We start from the raw sequence: 14,043 nt of genomic DNA on the forward strand, positions 1-14,043 counted from the left end.
GTAATGGCTTCTCCAGTATGTGACTCATCGATGGTTCTAAACCCTATTACTCTTTTATTTAGGTTATAGTTGTTGTCTACGTAATGTGTGATAAAGCTAAGATATGATGTTCTTGGATGTGATGAAGTCCAAATATCAGATGTTAAAGCAAATGGGTAGGTCACATTATGGAAGTTTTGCTTCAAAGTGTCTAATTGACTATGAAACAATTTTAAAATATCATTCTTAGTAGTTTTTCTAGAGATGTGTAGATATGTGGACAAAAACCATGTTGGATCGTGCTCTCAAAACCAAGGCTTTCCCCATTCTAATTGGTAGATTATCAGAAACTATATATTTAGCAATTTCTTGACGAGCTGCCGAAAGATCAAATATCCATGTGCTTACCAAACTATCAGGTGTTAAGGTAAGTTGTGTCTGTATAGGTTCCCCAGCCATCCACGCAGCTGTAGCAACCTTCTCTTGACACTGTTTCCAATGTCGATTCAAATGTTCAACACCTATTGCTGTAGGCCCATATAATTCTCGTTCCCGATAACAATAGGGAACATCTGGTCTGGGATCAAGTTTTTGAAAGTGCCTTACGCAGGCCAGCGATTACAATAATTACAAATTACGAGACATACCTTCTCACCACCCCGTATTTCCTCAACCAACTTCATGTGCTTCCACGCTTTTGACCATCGTCCAGTCGAGGTTGATGTATTACCAACAGAGGTACGATTCGCATCCTTACGCTCTATCGGATTTGCATCTGTATGGTCATCCTCGTAGCCCTTGAGATCGTCCATGTGACGGTCATCCATACTATAATCTCCCATGCTCGGGGATAACTGCGAGGATCGAGAGCTGCAGGGGGGATAATGGGGCGTTGGGCGGCTCTGGCGTGCTTGCTCCAAATAGCACATGACTTTGAACGAGGCAACATAGCTATTTGCTGTGTTTGGTGACTTGGTGTGGTAGAAAAATATAAATCAGATTGGAAGATTAAATAGAATCAGAGAAGTAGGCGTTTACTCTTGACTCTTGCCCGTTGCTTTTTTCCACTTTGTGTCACTCGACGAGTCACAACATAAAGCTAAAGTCGATGAGTCACTCAATTGTGTCCCTCGATTGTCGCTCGATGAGTCGCAGTACACTTTATGAGTCATGAGATCATGACATAAATCTAAAGTTCATAAATTCTTCACTTGACGCGATGGCCACTATCGAAGATGAGCGCCACATCGAGCCATGCTCACCCCTATTCAGCACAGTGTCACCTCCTCCTCTACACTGTCTTCCTCGTCCCATCCATTTGACCTTTCTCAGCAGCCAATCCTCTGCCTCACTACCTCGCTCTCTCTCCCACAATGTGGCGGTGGAGTTTCCCAATATCTGAATATTTGAGCATTCATGCAGGCGAAAGAAAAGCAAAAATTAATTTATCTTTAGCTTCCTGAGAGAAAACAGAAGGATTTTTTTCTCCAAACTTGAATAGAGGCTCAAGTTGTCATGCTAGAATTAATCAAGCTATTCTATAGATTTGACAAACAATACCTAGTTTTTTTTCGCTCCGTTGATCTAGCGACTCTGCTTGCAAAAACTAAAAGAAAAACAAAGGGAATTCCAAGCAACAACAAGCACTGGTTGGAGCCGCCAGAGTCATCACAAATCTAAGGTGCATAGGCTCATGTTTGTGTGGTCATCAGAGGCTCAGAGCCAACCCCGTGAACCAGGTCAAGATGGTGTGAACTACCATCCAGTACGCGCTCGCCATGGGTCTCAAGCTCTGGCGACTAGCATCCTCTCCCTGGGCCCCGCATCCCTGACCTTCGCCGCCAACTCGCGCTGCGTAGTGGCACACATGATAGCGCACCACCCTTCCATGCCACCCCCTCCACACACCACCTGGACGCGCTTCTCGCCTTCCTAGCTGGCACGCTCTTCGGTGTCCGCTTTCCCACCTCCGGCCTCTGCGCTTCGGCGACCAGAAGCAAGTGCAGGGGCATCCTGTACATGTGCATGATGCTGACACGCTGGCTGTGGCTGTCGCGAACGCGGACTTCCCGACGGATGGTGCCACTTGCGACACCGCGCCACTGTTGCTACCGCCCGAGCCGACCTCAGGCACGAGGGAGGAGGCTGGCATTGGAGAACTCACGGTGGCCTTGCTGGTGAGGATGAGCTTGCTCTTGGCGACGAGGTTGCCGATTCGGCTGGGTGCTTGATGGGAGGTTGAAGAAAGCGGTGACGAGTCCAGGGCGCAGGCAACAGCAGCATTGCTTGGCTACAAGGGGCCATGGTCGGTGAGCTCCGCGTGCAGCGATTGGCGAGCTCGATTGGGGTGCTGGTGAGATTCGGATCTAGGCGGCAGGTGAGATCGGCCGCTGCTCGGGGGTGGCGAGTGATGCTTGGACCGGTGAGCTCGGTCGCCGCTCAAGGTTGGTGCGCTCGAACACCGCTCGGGGTCAGCCGTCGCTCGTGGGTGGTGTCGGTGCTCGGGCCAACGAGCTCAGCACCTCGACCATCACTCAGGGCCTCAGGGTGGCACACGACGCTCGTACGAGGAGCTGCAAGAGGCGAACACACGTGCCAGGGAAGGACTGGGCCCACGTGCCCTCTATGGGTGAACTAGGCCACCGTGCCTCGGGCCTTTTTCGTGCCGGCTCAGCCCAGGAAAGGCCCATTTTTGTGCCAAGTTGGACCGCCCATCGGGCCTCATATCAAGGCATGGCACGGCCAATGAATCGTGCAGGGCCAGTCTAGCCCATCTATGTTCATGCCGGGCCGTGCTTGGCTGGACCGGGTCGTGCCGTGCTTGGGCCGTCCCAAAAAGCATGGCTCGAAGTCCCAGCTCTAGGTGTAGACCCATCACTAATGATTATACATCAGTGACGAGTCTAGATACATACCTATCACTAATGAGCACTTGAAAGCCAAAAAAGAGAGGAAATGACCACAATATACAAAAGCCTGAAAGCCACTCATGAACAAATATAGTACATCATTAGGTTCTTCAAATTGTTACAATATACAACAGAAAGCCAATTCAAGATACCAACAACTATAAAATAGTATTTCCAGGAAATAGAAATACAAGCACCGAAGACATGAAAAAAAAAACTCATTATAGAGAAAGAATCATGACATATGGCGCTAACATGTTTAAAGAACAGCTTAACTTCCTTTGATCAATCACTAAACTTTTCATGCACTCATTTCTTCCTCCTTTGAATCCACCTAAGTAAGATTCACCTTCTCTTTAGTGCATGAATAAGGACAATCATATAGCTGCTCTTTCATGAATAAGGAAACTGGAGAAGCATTTTATAGTTTCTGCAAATTCTTTACCTATCCATTTAGTGCACACTCACTCTTCTTTGCTACCACATTCGAAGCACCTGAACATAGGGAAAAATTTAGTAAGAGTCTATAGCAGCAAATCCCGTGAGAATCTAGTTGGTAGGAGATATAAACAATTGAACAACGTAGGTAAGCAAGTATAACTCCTTAGATCGCCACTTTTGACAGGAGAAAAAAAATGAAATTCCTATAAATACTAGCCATGGTTTGCAATTCTATGCCACAATTACATTGAAGAAAATCAAAGTTCCCACTTTTCAATCAAGGTATTACCAAAGAGTTCTATACTTATCTCTTGATCAATTCACCTACCCCAAAGAACAAAAACATTTTTTCACTACTGGAGTCCAAAAATATGAACCTTCGAAAGTAAGCAACACAATTCTAATGAAAACAACCATTATAACTTAAACTACAGTTATGTGAACAAACTCAATTGCTCTTTCTAATCTTTATCGAAAACCAGCAAATTACTCATATTCCACAAAAACACTGCCGAAAGCCCAAAAGGCCAAAACTAAACCAGTACTTATCAAAGCAAATGTTGAATCCAAACAAATGCACACCACCACATGCATACAAAGGACACAACACATCATGCCTATCTTCAAACATCCACTTCAACTCATAGAATGCTCCTGAAGAGAGAGCCTTGTCGCATTTATGTCTCAATCAGCAATTCAGCATATATAGCACAATAACAGGGAACAAGTAAGCGCGTCATAAGCATGAAACCTAGAGGAACAAAGGTGAAATGGGGGAGATCATACTGGTCATTGCGGTTGAGCCGCGCATCATAGTAGAATGCGACAGAGACGAGCCATGAGTCAGTGGACGGCGACAAGAGCGAGCCAGTCATGGCAGTTCATCCCTTTATGCGCGAAATTGATCCTGAGCGTCGGCTCCGGCAGTTCCATGAGCACCTCCTCCGCCGGCAGCGCCACCTCCCATGCCTCGTTTGAGTACCCAGGCACATGTTCTCCTTTTCTACCCAAACCCCAACCAAACCGCATCAACTCGCACCCAACCCAAATAGAATTGATGGCCACGACAAGGAGAGATCGTGTGGGAAACAAAGAGGGGGCTCACCTGGATCGCACTGCATGTAGAACTCCTCAACATTTTCGAAGCGAGAGTAGTGGTTAGGGTTAGGGTTCCATGCTTAGGGGGGTGACGGTGGGAAGTAGGACCAGTGTGCGCGTACCGTGGGTGAGGGCATGGAGGACGGCAAAGCGGCGAACACGGAAATCCTTAAAGATCTTGGGCAATGATGGTAATGAGGGCAGGGGCGAGGGAGGGCAAGATAGGATATGAGGCTAGGCGAGGCGTGGAGGGATGTGTGCGTGAGTGAGCTGGCAGCAGCGGTGGTAGGCATGAGGCGAGTCCTAAGGTTGCCCATCCACGCCTGCATGGGCCAGCTTGGGCTGGAAAGGCCGCCTGGGTCCTTCCATATTCACATTAGTGATGGGTGTTTTCAACACACGTCACTAATGACTTTCACATTGGTGACAGGTGTTGTTATCACCCGTTACTAATGAGTGATCTCTCTATAACCCGTCACTGATGACTATATCATTAGTGACATATTGTGAAGTGATCCATCATTGTTATCATTAATAATGGGTGATGTTTAGACCCATCATTAATGAGCTGTCATTAGTGGCGTGTGTTGACCTCGGGTTGGGACCTGTCTCAAACCTGTCACTAATGTGACCTTAGGTTGGGACCCGTCTCAGACCCGTCACTAATGACATGTCTCCTTTGTTAGTTTTTTGCGTAGTGGGAGGAGATCCACGGCTGGTTCTCACTAGTGACGGTGATGGACGATAGCTCCTCGGTGCGGTGGCAGCCACAGGACCAAGGCTGGTGGTGGCGACTCCTTGGTGTTGATGTGGTGAGAGGGTGAGGTGAGGTGGCGGTGACAGCTTCTCGGTGTGGATGCGGTGAGGGGGTGAGGTGAGGCAGGCGGTGGCGGTTCCTCAGTGTTGATGCGGTGAGAGGGTTGTAGCGAAAATGACCATATTAAGCCATGATTATGATTTTAGTGATTAATGACAATATAATTATTGGGAATAACATGTTTGTCAATAATATATGTTAGTAGATCTCATGGATGCAATACATCAAGAAGCCACCACAGTCGAGACAAAGTTTGGTTGAATTGAAGAAGTTCCAAGAATATTTGCCTCGCTGGATAGTCCGGTTCAGAGAAGTTTGCACTCACCGGAGATTCGTGTTCAGAGACAGTTAGCCTCACCAGATAGTCTAGTGCTCTGTGTATTGAACTCACTAGAGTATTTCTGAAAAAGGGAGAGAGGACTAAGGACCTCACCGGATAGTCCGGTGATCTACATAGGGTAACACCTGAGTATTTCTTGTAGAGAAGAATGCAAGTGCTGAAGAATAAAGATCAACTCACTGGATAGCCCGGTGATCATAGAGATAGTTGCATCAGTGTATTTTCAGAAAAAAAAAAAGAGAAGATTCAACTCACCGAATGGTCCGGTGTGAATGGAATGAACACCGAATGAATGCACCAGGGTATTTTACACAGAGAGTTTGCAAAGACTCGGATGGCTCAAGATAACTTACCAGAAGGTCCGGTGATGAATTTGAAGGCACACCAGAGTGTTTGGTGTTCACAGAGACTTTGAGTGGAAGTCAAACGGCTAGTTTCTGAATTTGTACTCACCGGATGATCCGGTGTTAATTCTACTGTTCTCATCGGATCATCCGGTGTTAACAGCTTTTCTAAGCCGTTAGAAAAATGGCTAGTTGGTAGGTTTGAGTCTATAAAATATCCCTCCACTCAGTCATTTGAAGGTGTGGCATGTTGCTGAAGTCTAGAGAAAGCTCATATACACTTGAGAAGATATTCAAACTACCAAAGTACTTAAAGTGATCACCTAAGGCAATTAAACACAATATTAGAGAGTGTTTGGTGTTTATAGGTCTAGCGTGAGTTGTAGCTGGGTGCTGCAGCTTGACGAAGGGATCAAGGAGTGATCCTAACTTGTACCGAGTGGCACATCAGCACCTCGGAGTCTTGGTGACTCACCAGTATCTTGAGCCTTGGTGGCTTAAGCTTGTTGACCCTCTGATTTGGTGTGTAGTGACGGTAAAATACGTGTACGGGGACGTAGAGACCCTTGCCTTGGTGGCTCAAGATCCGAAGTGATCACACCGGCAAGTGATCGGAAGAGACTAGTGGTGAGACCTTGCCTTGGTGGCTCGTTGTGCTTGAGACCTTGCTTTCGTAACTTGGTAGCTCAAAAGCCGTGACCGGAAGAGACTTAGCGACCAGGAGCATATCCTTTATGAAGCTCCAACGTGGATTAAGGGTAGCATTAATGTCATCAATACCACAGGATAAAAATCTCTTGTGCTGAGTTTATCTATCTACCTTATTTACGTTTTCGCATTTACATACTTGCAATTTATTTTGCTACAGTAGGTTGTAATCCTCTTGAGCGGTAGAGTAGACATACTAGATAAACCTAGAGCATATTTAGATAGAAATTGATATAGGTTTATCTTGTGAGGTTTTTGACACCAATTTATTTTAGGTTTCTAAGTGTCCTACTTCACCCCTCTTAGGACGTCACCGTTCTTCACAGGGGTAAGGTGATGCTGGTGGTGGCGGCTCCTCTCTCTCTCTCCAACGGCGTGTAGCGGAGCCGGAGCCCAGCAGGGACAAGCCTCGGCCTCCGAACGGCGGTCTTCATGCTAGGACGATGGCGGCAGCCTCAGGGAGAAGAAGAGGAGAGGGCAAGGCTCGCCCCATCGAGAGTGCATGTTCTGTGGTGGCGGCCTTCATGTCGCTGTGTTCCTTGTGCAGGGCGGAGCAAGGCCGAGCTGACACGGCAGCGGTAGCGGAGCACGCCGGAGGCAACCGAGCCGGCTCATTTTTTTTGTTTCCTGAAAATACCAATATTATCGGTGGACAACAGCCGACAGTGATAGCAATCCGACTATTACTACCTGTTGCGTCCTGCCGATTCTAAAACCGTTAGTGAATTTCAGTTTAGAATCGACAATGAAGGGTTATTATGTAGTAGTGACTGCCGATTAACCGTGTACTACTGCTCTAAAATTTTCAGAAAAATTAGTTTCTTTTTGGCTATATATGATCTCTTAATTTCGATGAAAATATCAGATGCCGTACTACTTTTCAAAAGAAATAAGAGCTAGGCTATCAAAGAAACACGTACTAGAGATAAGTAACCCCCAGCTCTGTATGTCCGTGTGAGAAAACACATCGAGGGCTACTTTGGGAGAAATAATTTTTGTTGGTTTGTTCTGGTCAAAGGATTTGATCTCGATCCAACTAAGCAATGTAGTCGCCGTCCATCTGCCAACTTTATTTATTTGCTCGAGCTTGCACGGCTCTGACTAGCCGGAGCTCAAATGGGACTGGATTATACACCTGGTTGGTTGGTGGATTCAACGTGATCGTGACCACACATACGACGATTAACTCATGTGTCAATGTAGGAGTGTTTGGTTTCTGGCACATCTTTATTTTGACCTAGTAGATAAGTAGAATTTTAGAGAGCAAAAACTGTTTGATTTGCATTCACAATTACAGTCTGATCTAATAGATGTAATTATACAATCTTATTTTGATCTAGGTTCTGTAGTCTTGATATTTTATATTCGTTTATACAGACTGATGCGCTTGTCAGTGTTATAAAATCATATTTATACGAGTAACCAATTACAATATCAACTCTTACATCTATTTATACAACATCAGATTTAATCAACCAAACAAAAACTCACCTAAGTTTATATAAATATATACAATCAACTAAACACTCTTCTTTTCAACAAATATAACTCCGCTCAACTTGTTTTTCCTCAGCCTGTTTATACGATGCAGCTCTACAAAACCTCATACGAGCAACTAAGCACACCCTATGTTTATATTTTTGACTTGACGAAATAGTTTTTTTAACAAACCAACAGGAGAACTGCCCATTACTATATTAATAAAGTAGGAGTAAACCGGGAAAAATAAAAAAATACAAATGCCGTTCTCAACTAGGAGAACTCCACATCCAAGGGAGGAAATGTTACAAACCTCCATCTCTATTCACTCGCAACTCAACTCCGGATACAATTGACTTAACAAATGGAGAGAACTCGATCTGGGATATAACTCTTCCGATGCTACTGCTGCTACCTTTGTAGTCTTGCCATCCCCGTTGCTGGGGCCCAGAGGCTGCTCACCTTGCCCATGTGTATGTAGAGTCTTCCGCCCCAACTGGCCACCCAGCCCAGCACATGATATTCCCCACCTCTTAAAAATCGGTTTGCCTCCAAGCCGATGAAGCGAAATCTACTAGAATACTCTTGAGATCACCTGAATCCCATTGCACAGGAAGATGCTTGAGAGCTAAAGTTGTTTTGGCTCCATGCTTCACTAAACCTTGTGCACATCTGACAACCCGATGACAACTTGCTTCTTCTTGTGCCCTGACTTGAGTGCTATACACACTAAAACGCGAGCTCTTTATGTTCTCAGGAGATGAAGCAGTAGGAAGAACAACCTCTTCATTGTTTTGGACAATCAACTCTCCTTCTCTAGTAACCAGCTGCAGAAATCCAATGCCAACGGATTCTTGCACTTCTATGTCGGCTGCCATAACAGTTAATATTCTTGACTTAGATCGTACTACTTGTTTGCAAACCACATTACTAGCATGGTCATGAATTATGCTCCCAGGAATGCTTGCAAAGGGGCTGAATGATAGAAAATCCATAACCATTTCTTTGTCAACAGTGAACCAAAACAAGGTAGCATCGTTTCCATTGCCCTGCTCATTGCCAAGAATACCATCTTGAAAATCGGCACTGATATCGTGTCAATTTCCCTGTTGAACTTGTAAGAAACTTCTTCATTGTGCATTGAAATGGCATAAGAAGAAATAAACCAAAATACTTCTTGGAGAGTGCAGCAACTATTCTCAGCAATCAATACTTGTGTCATCATTGAGAGCTTGAAATCATTGGAAACACTATGCTGTTGAGCCCCATCAGAATTTTGGAGAAGCAAACAATGCTAACAGTGAAGAAGAAAGGAGCACAACACCCTCGGTTGCCAGCTGCTTGGTCATGATGTTCATACGAATCAATTTGCAGTCAAGCCAGTCACTTATGTCCAACCCTGTAAGTTCTGATTGTTTGTCATTGCAAAGAGATGCATCTCCTTTAGAATTCCTGCACTCTCCAACTATGAATTTCAGCTGATATGTTTGAGCAAGCAATGAACAAGGATAAGAGAATGCATCATCTTGAGAGCCCAGTATCAACATGTCTTTTCTGCCAATATCTAGCATGGCCTCAAAGTAGGTAGTGACCCTGTTGATGGTATCAGCATTTGTAATCCTCAGCAACATCGCATTTGCATCCCTGGACACCACTTTATGATTCTTATGATCTGAATGTAGCCATGTCGCACACCAGTAGGTTAACGTCGCTCAGGGTGGCCATGGTGGATGGAGGTCGGGCCACCTGTACAGCGAGAGACTGCAACATGGTCCTGATGCGAACATCGGTGATAGCCTTGCCCAGGCATTTCATCGAACGCCTTGCCATCACATTGGTGCCAAGCATGAAATCGTCTGCTGACTTCACTGAAGACACCAACAAGCTCTCAGCAGGGACACGCCCCTAGCATGGACATTGCCGGTGACGTTGTCGACGACGGTGAGCCGAGCAGCGACGCCGAAGCCTGGACTTTCTGGAGGGGTCGGGGAACGCTGTCGAGCACCTTGCGGGCGTCGCAGTGGTGTTGACGGTGGTGGCGTCACGGACGGAGCACGCCATCGAGCACCTTGTGAGCATCAACGCGGTATAGACGATGGCTGCTGGAGTTGGAACATCGGAGAGGGTGTTCGCGGACGTCGTCATGTCGGTGTCGTGGCTGAGACAAACCGTCGAACACCCGGCGGGCGCATCGGTGTTGAGGTCGACGTCAGCGTCCAACCTTGGCGAAGAAGCCTACGAGGACTCCACATGCGCTAGAACATCCTTGGATGCGTCCGTCACGAGCAGGGACGCGGTTGTAGCGTGGCCAGCACCGATGTCGACGTCGAACCGGTGGTGGGCGTGTGAGACGAGACTACTCTCTGTCCTTGCGGTGGTGGTCGTTGCAGCGGTGGGCGTCGGTGAAGCAGGCATGAGCGCGTCCTCCGACTCCGAGTCGGCTCGCCCGGCCTTCATCATCAACATCTCGATACACCGTTCGATCATATCGAACTCCGCCTTCTCTTTGTCGGAGATGACAGCCCACTCCTCTTCTCAGCATGTGAACTCGGTGATGGTGGCGGCGACGCTGACGGTGGTGAGAGGCTCCAATCTATCTCATTGTACAAATCATAGTTTTATTTAATTTTTAAAAAAATAGATTATAAAATTCTTTACAACATATTTTTTTTAAAAAAATTCTTGATAGTTTTGGTACTATTTTGAATTTCGCGAGCAATAGTACATAGTGTTTTTTTTATCAACAGATAACACCTTTATTTTTTAAAAAGTTGTCGCCTGTTGGAATAGCGATATTTTGGTGTTACCTATTTAACAGACGACGATAGTCTAGATGTGCAATATTTTAAATGATCATGTATTTTTACAAATATAAAAAAAAAAAAAAAAAAAGAAACATCTCCACATGCAGTAGCTTGAAGAGGGGAAAAATAGATCTAAAACTTGGGGAGGCGGAGGGAGGGAGGAGGGGGCCATGATTTCCTTTTAATTTCTCTTTGTTTTGTCACAAAGAATTAGATTAAGATGTTATTAATAACAAAGGGAAACTAGACTTTGGTGCAATGGAGGCAGAGAACGTGCCATTTTGCCTTTTTTAATATAAAATAACTGATTATGGAAGCTAGACAGAGAAACCATCGAATGCAAATTTGCACTCTGTTTTTTTTTTTTTTGAAACGGGGTGCAATTTTGCAATCTATGAGGCCAAGCTAATTAGCTATCAGCGTTTGCATGGCTAGAGCGATCGATCTATCGGGCCGTTAGAGCATGCTCAACGGATTTTATTTGTGATCTAGAATTTTTTTATAAAGAGATTTTTTTTCTTTAGTGTTCTAATAATTTTTTTAACGATTTTTTTCACGAATGGATTTTAAAGATTATTCTCTTTAGAACGAAATTCTTTCTCTTTTTTTTACAATTTTCTTTGAAAGAGAGCTGTTAAAGGTAGAAAAAATAAAAAGAATAAAAAGAGAAAAAAAATTAAAAGGAACGAAATAAAAAAAATGGTTAGTATGGTGTTAGGTGCTGCTCGGCTCGCGGCACAGGTGCAGGCGTGCAGCTCAATTGGCTGCCGCGGTGGGACCCAGCTGCAGATGCGGACGGAGCGGTGACGTGTGAGCTGACGTCTTCTTCCCCCCCCCGCGCTGCCCCTCGCATGCTCCCCGCAAATCAACATCTCGTCAGTGGACCACCTATACTACCTCTTTTTCTATTTGACACCTGTTATGCTACATATATGTGGTTCTTGTTTAATATGCATGCAACTTTAATTTATACATTACAAGTGTCAAGTTAAGAAATGAACATGTATTTTATTTATTTAATGGATCAATTAATCTCTAAGGATGAGGGAGCATCAGCATGTCTACAAAATTTCACCTGTGAGTTATCATGATTATCTTTTACATTTAGAAGATAGCAAATTATTCATTATACGCGATGGAAACTTAGGTGGTACCCGTGATCTCACATAACAACTTACTAGGGCTCTTCCCGCTGCCACCATCCGTGGTCCACCTCTTTCTCCCTCACCAGCGCTCTCGCAGTGACAAAGTGGGCATCACCTCTTTATAGATCTATTTAGTTAAGAAAGTTTAATCACCAAATAAAATTCCCTACTAGATTATATCGTCTCAGGTAGGGTTTGGCTTCCCTGTAGCGACAGGTACGTTTGGGGACTTTTGTTTCCTCTGTATCTTTGTCGACGACAATAGCGGCACACGCATGTTCTCACGTGAAGGTCTGGAAAGGTATGTTTCCTCGGCAAGGAACTTTGCTCCCATGATTTCACATGAGAATCATCATAAAACATTGTAAATGTCAGCTTTGTCTTGCATTCATGATCATCTTTACATCTATAACGTAAGGAACTGTTCACTGCACACAATTGGAAACTTGGGTGGTAATTCTTTTTACTGACCTGAAACTTACTGAAAGTTAGGAAGCCACCTCCAAGGCACAACTAAATGACTAATGGCTTCACATGATGTACTTGAAAATAGTACATTTTGGTGCTTTCAAATACTAAAGAGGAAGTACAAGTTTCATGTACTGGTGTTCAGACTAAGAAAATGACCTGTTAACCATTGGCAATAGAGTATTACCTGTCATGATGACTGTTTTACCACATGTGAGTTTTAGGATAATAAAGAGAGGATGAGGAAAGGATAGGGTTTGGTTAGGATTTGGTGTGGACCGGGCTCCACCAGGACGTTGACCTTTCAACGGTTGATTGGCCTGTGGACTCTATTTAGAATCCAGATGAGATGATACCTAACCACCCAACTTCTCTGTAGTTCTTATAACATCAATGATCCATTTTAGTATAAGTCGGATGCATACAATGCTCATCACACTTACATTCACACACATCTATATGGGTGCATTCATGATTTTGGTTCAAGCAGAAGTGAGGTGGTTGCCAAAGATAGATAAATCCGCTTACAATTCTAATTGGTGAGGATTTGGTAACACAAAAAAATTTTGAGAGCCTTGTGTTTAAAAAAGTTTTTCATCTCCACATATTGCTGGTACGGAATCATGTTAGGTAAGTATGAATTGTTATTGTACCAACACGCCTGATTAACATCCAAAGTTAGAAAGAGAGGATTTATTCAGGAAAGTTGCGTAGGAACAAAGTCTGGCTCATATGGTGGGAGGTTCCCTTCGCTCAAATTTGAGTGTATTTTTTCTTCGAAAAATTACCTAGTTCCTCCCAAGCGTTCTTGTGTTCTTTCACAAGATAGCAGTGTATACCTCATGCAATCGCGTCTAATGGAACCATTGCTTCACTCGCGAGAATTTGAACACTTCAACTCTACAGGAGAATTAGTCACAAGTCACTCTTTATTTAAACTTGCCCTAGCAACTCATAATCTTTAAATGGTAGAATTAGTCAGTAAAGATTCTGTTGGAACCGCTAACCCCAACTAGAGAAGGCATTCGTTTTAGAGAAAAACCGAAGACTTCAGGGTATGACACGTGTTATGCGTAAATAATCTTGATTTCTCTCGTCACTTCAGGTACAGTATAGCACTATTTATAGTCCGTATCCAACTACCTAACGCTAGAATTTACAGTTTAACTCTTTCAACTTTCACATTCCCGGTATATTCGAGAGTATTATGGTACAATCAAGTACATCTGCATAATTACAAGTGTGTCCTGGACAGTTAAGTGGGTCTCGACGTACATTTATGATCTTCAGCCAGTCTCATGACTCCGGCGCCGTGGTTCGACCTTCGGTCTCTGGCCAAGGACACGACAGTACCCTCGCCCCCTCCGGTGAGCGAAATTGCCAGTCAACCATCGGCTTCCGACCAAAGGCCTGCTGCAGCCTTCGCCTACGTGGGCGGCAGGGGTCGCAGACCTACCTTCGGGCTCCAACAGAAGGTCCGCCGTGGCCTTCGCCTGCGCGGATGGAGGTTG

The sequence above is a fragment of the Phragmites australis genome, chromosome 6 (genome assembly GCF_958298935.1).
Source record: "Phragmites australis chromosome 6, lpPhrAust1.1, whole genome shotgun sequence".
Taxonomy (NCBI): domain Eukaryota; kingdom Viridiplantae; phylum Streptophyta; class Magnoliopsida; order Poales; family Poaceae; genus Phragmites; species Phragmites australis.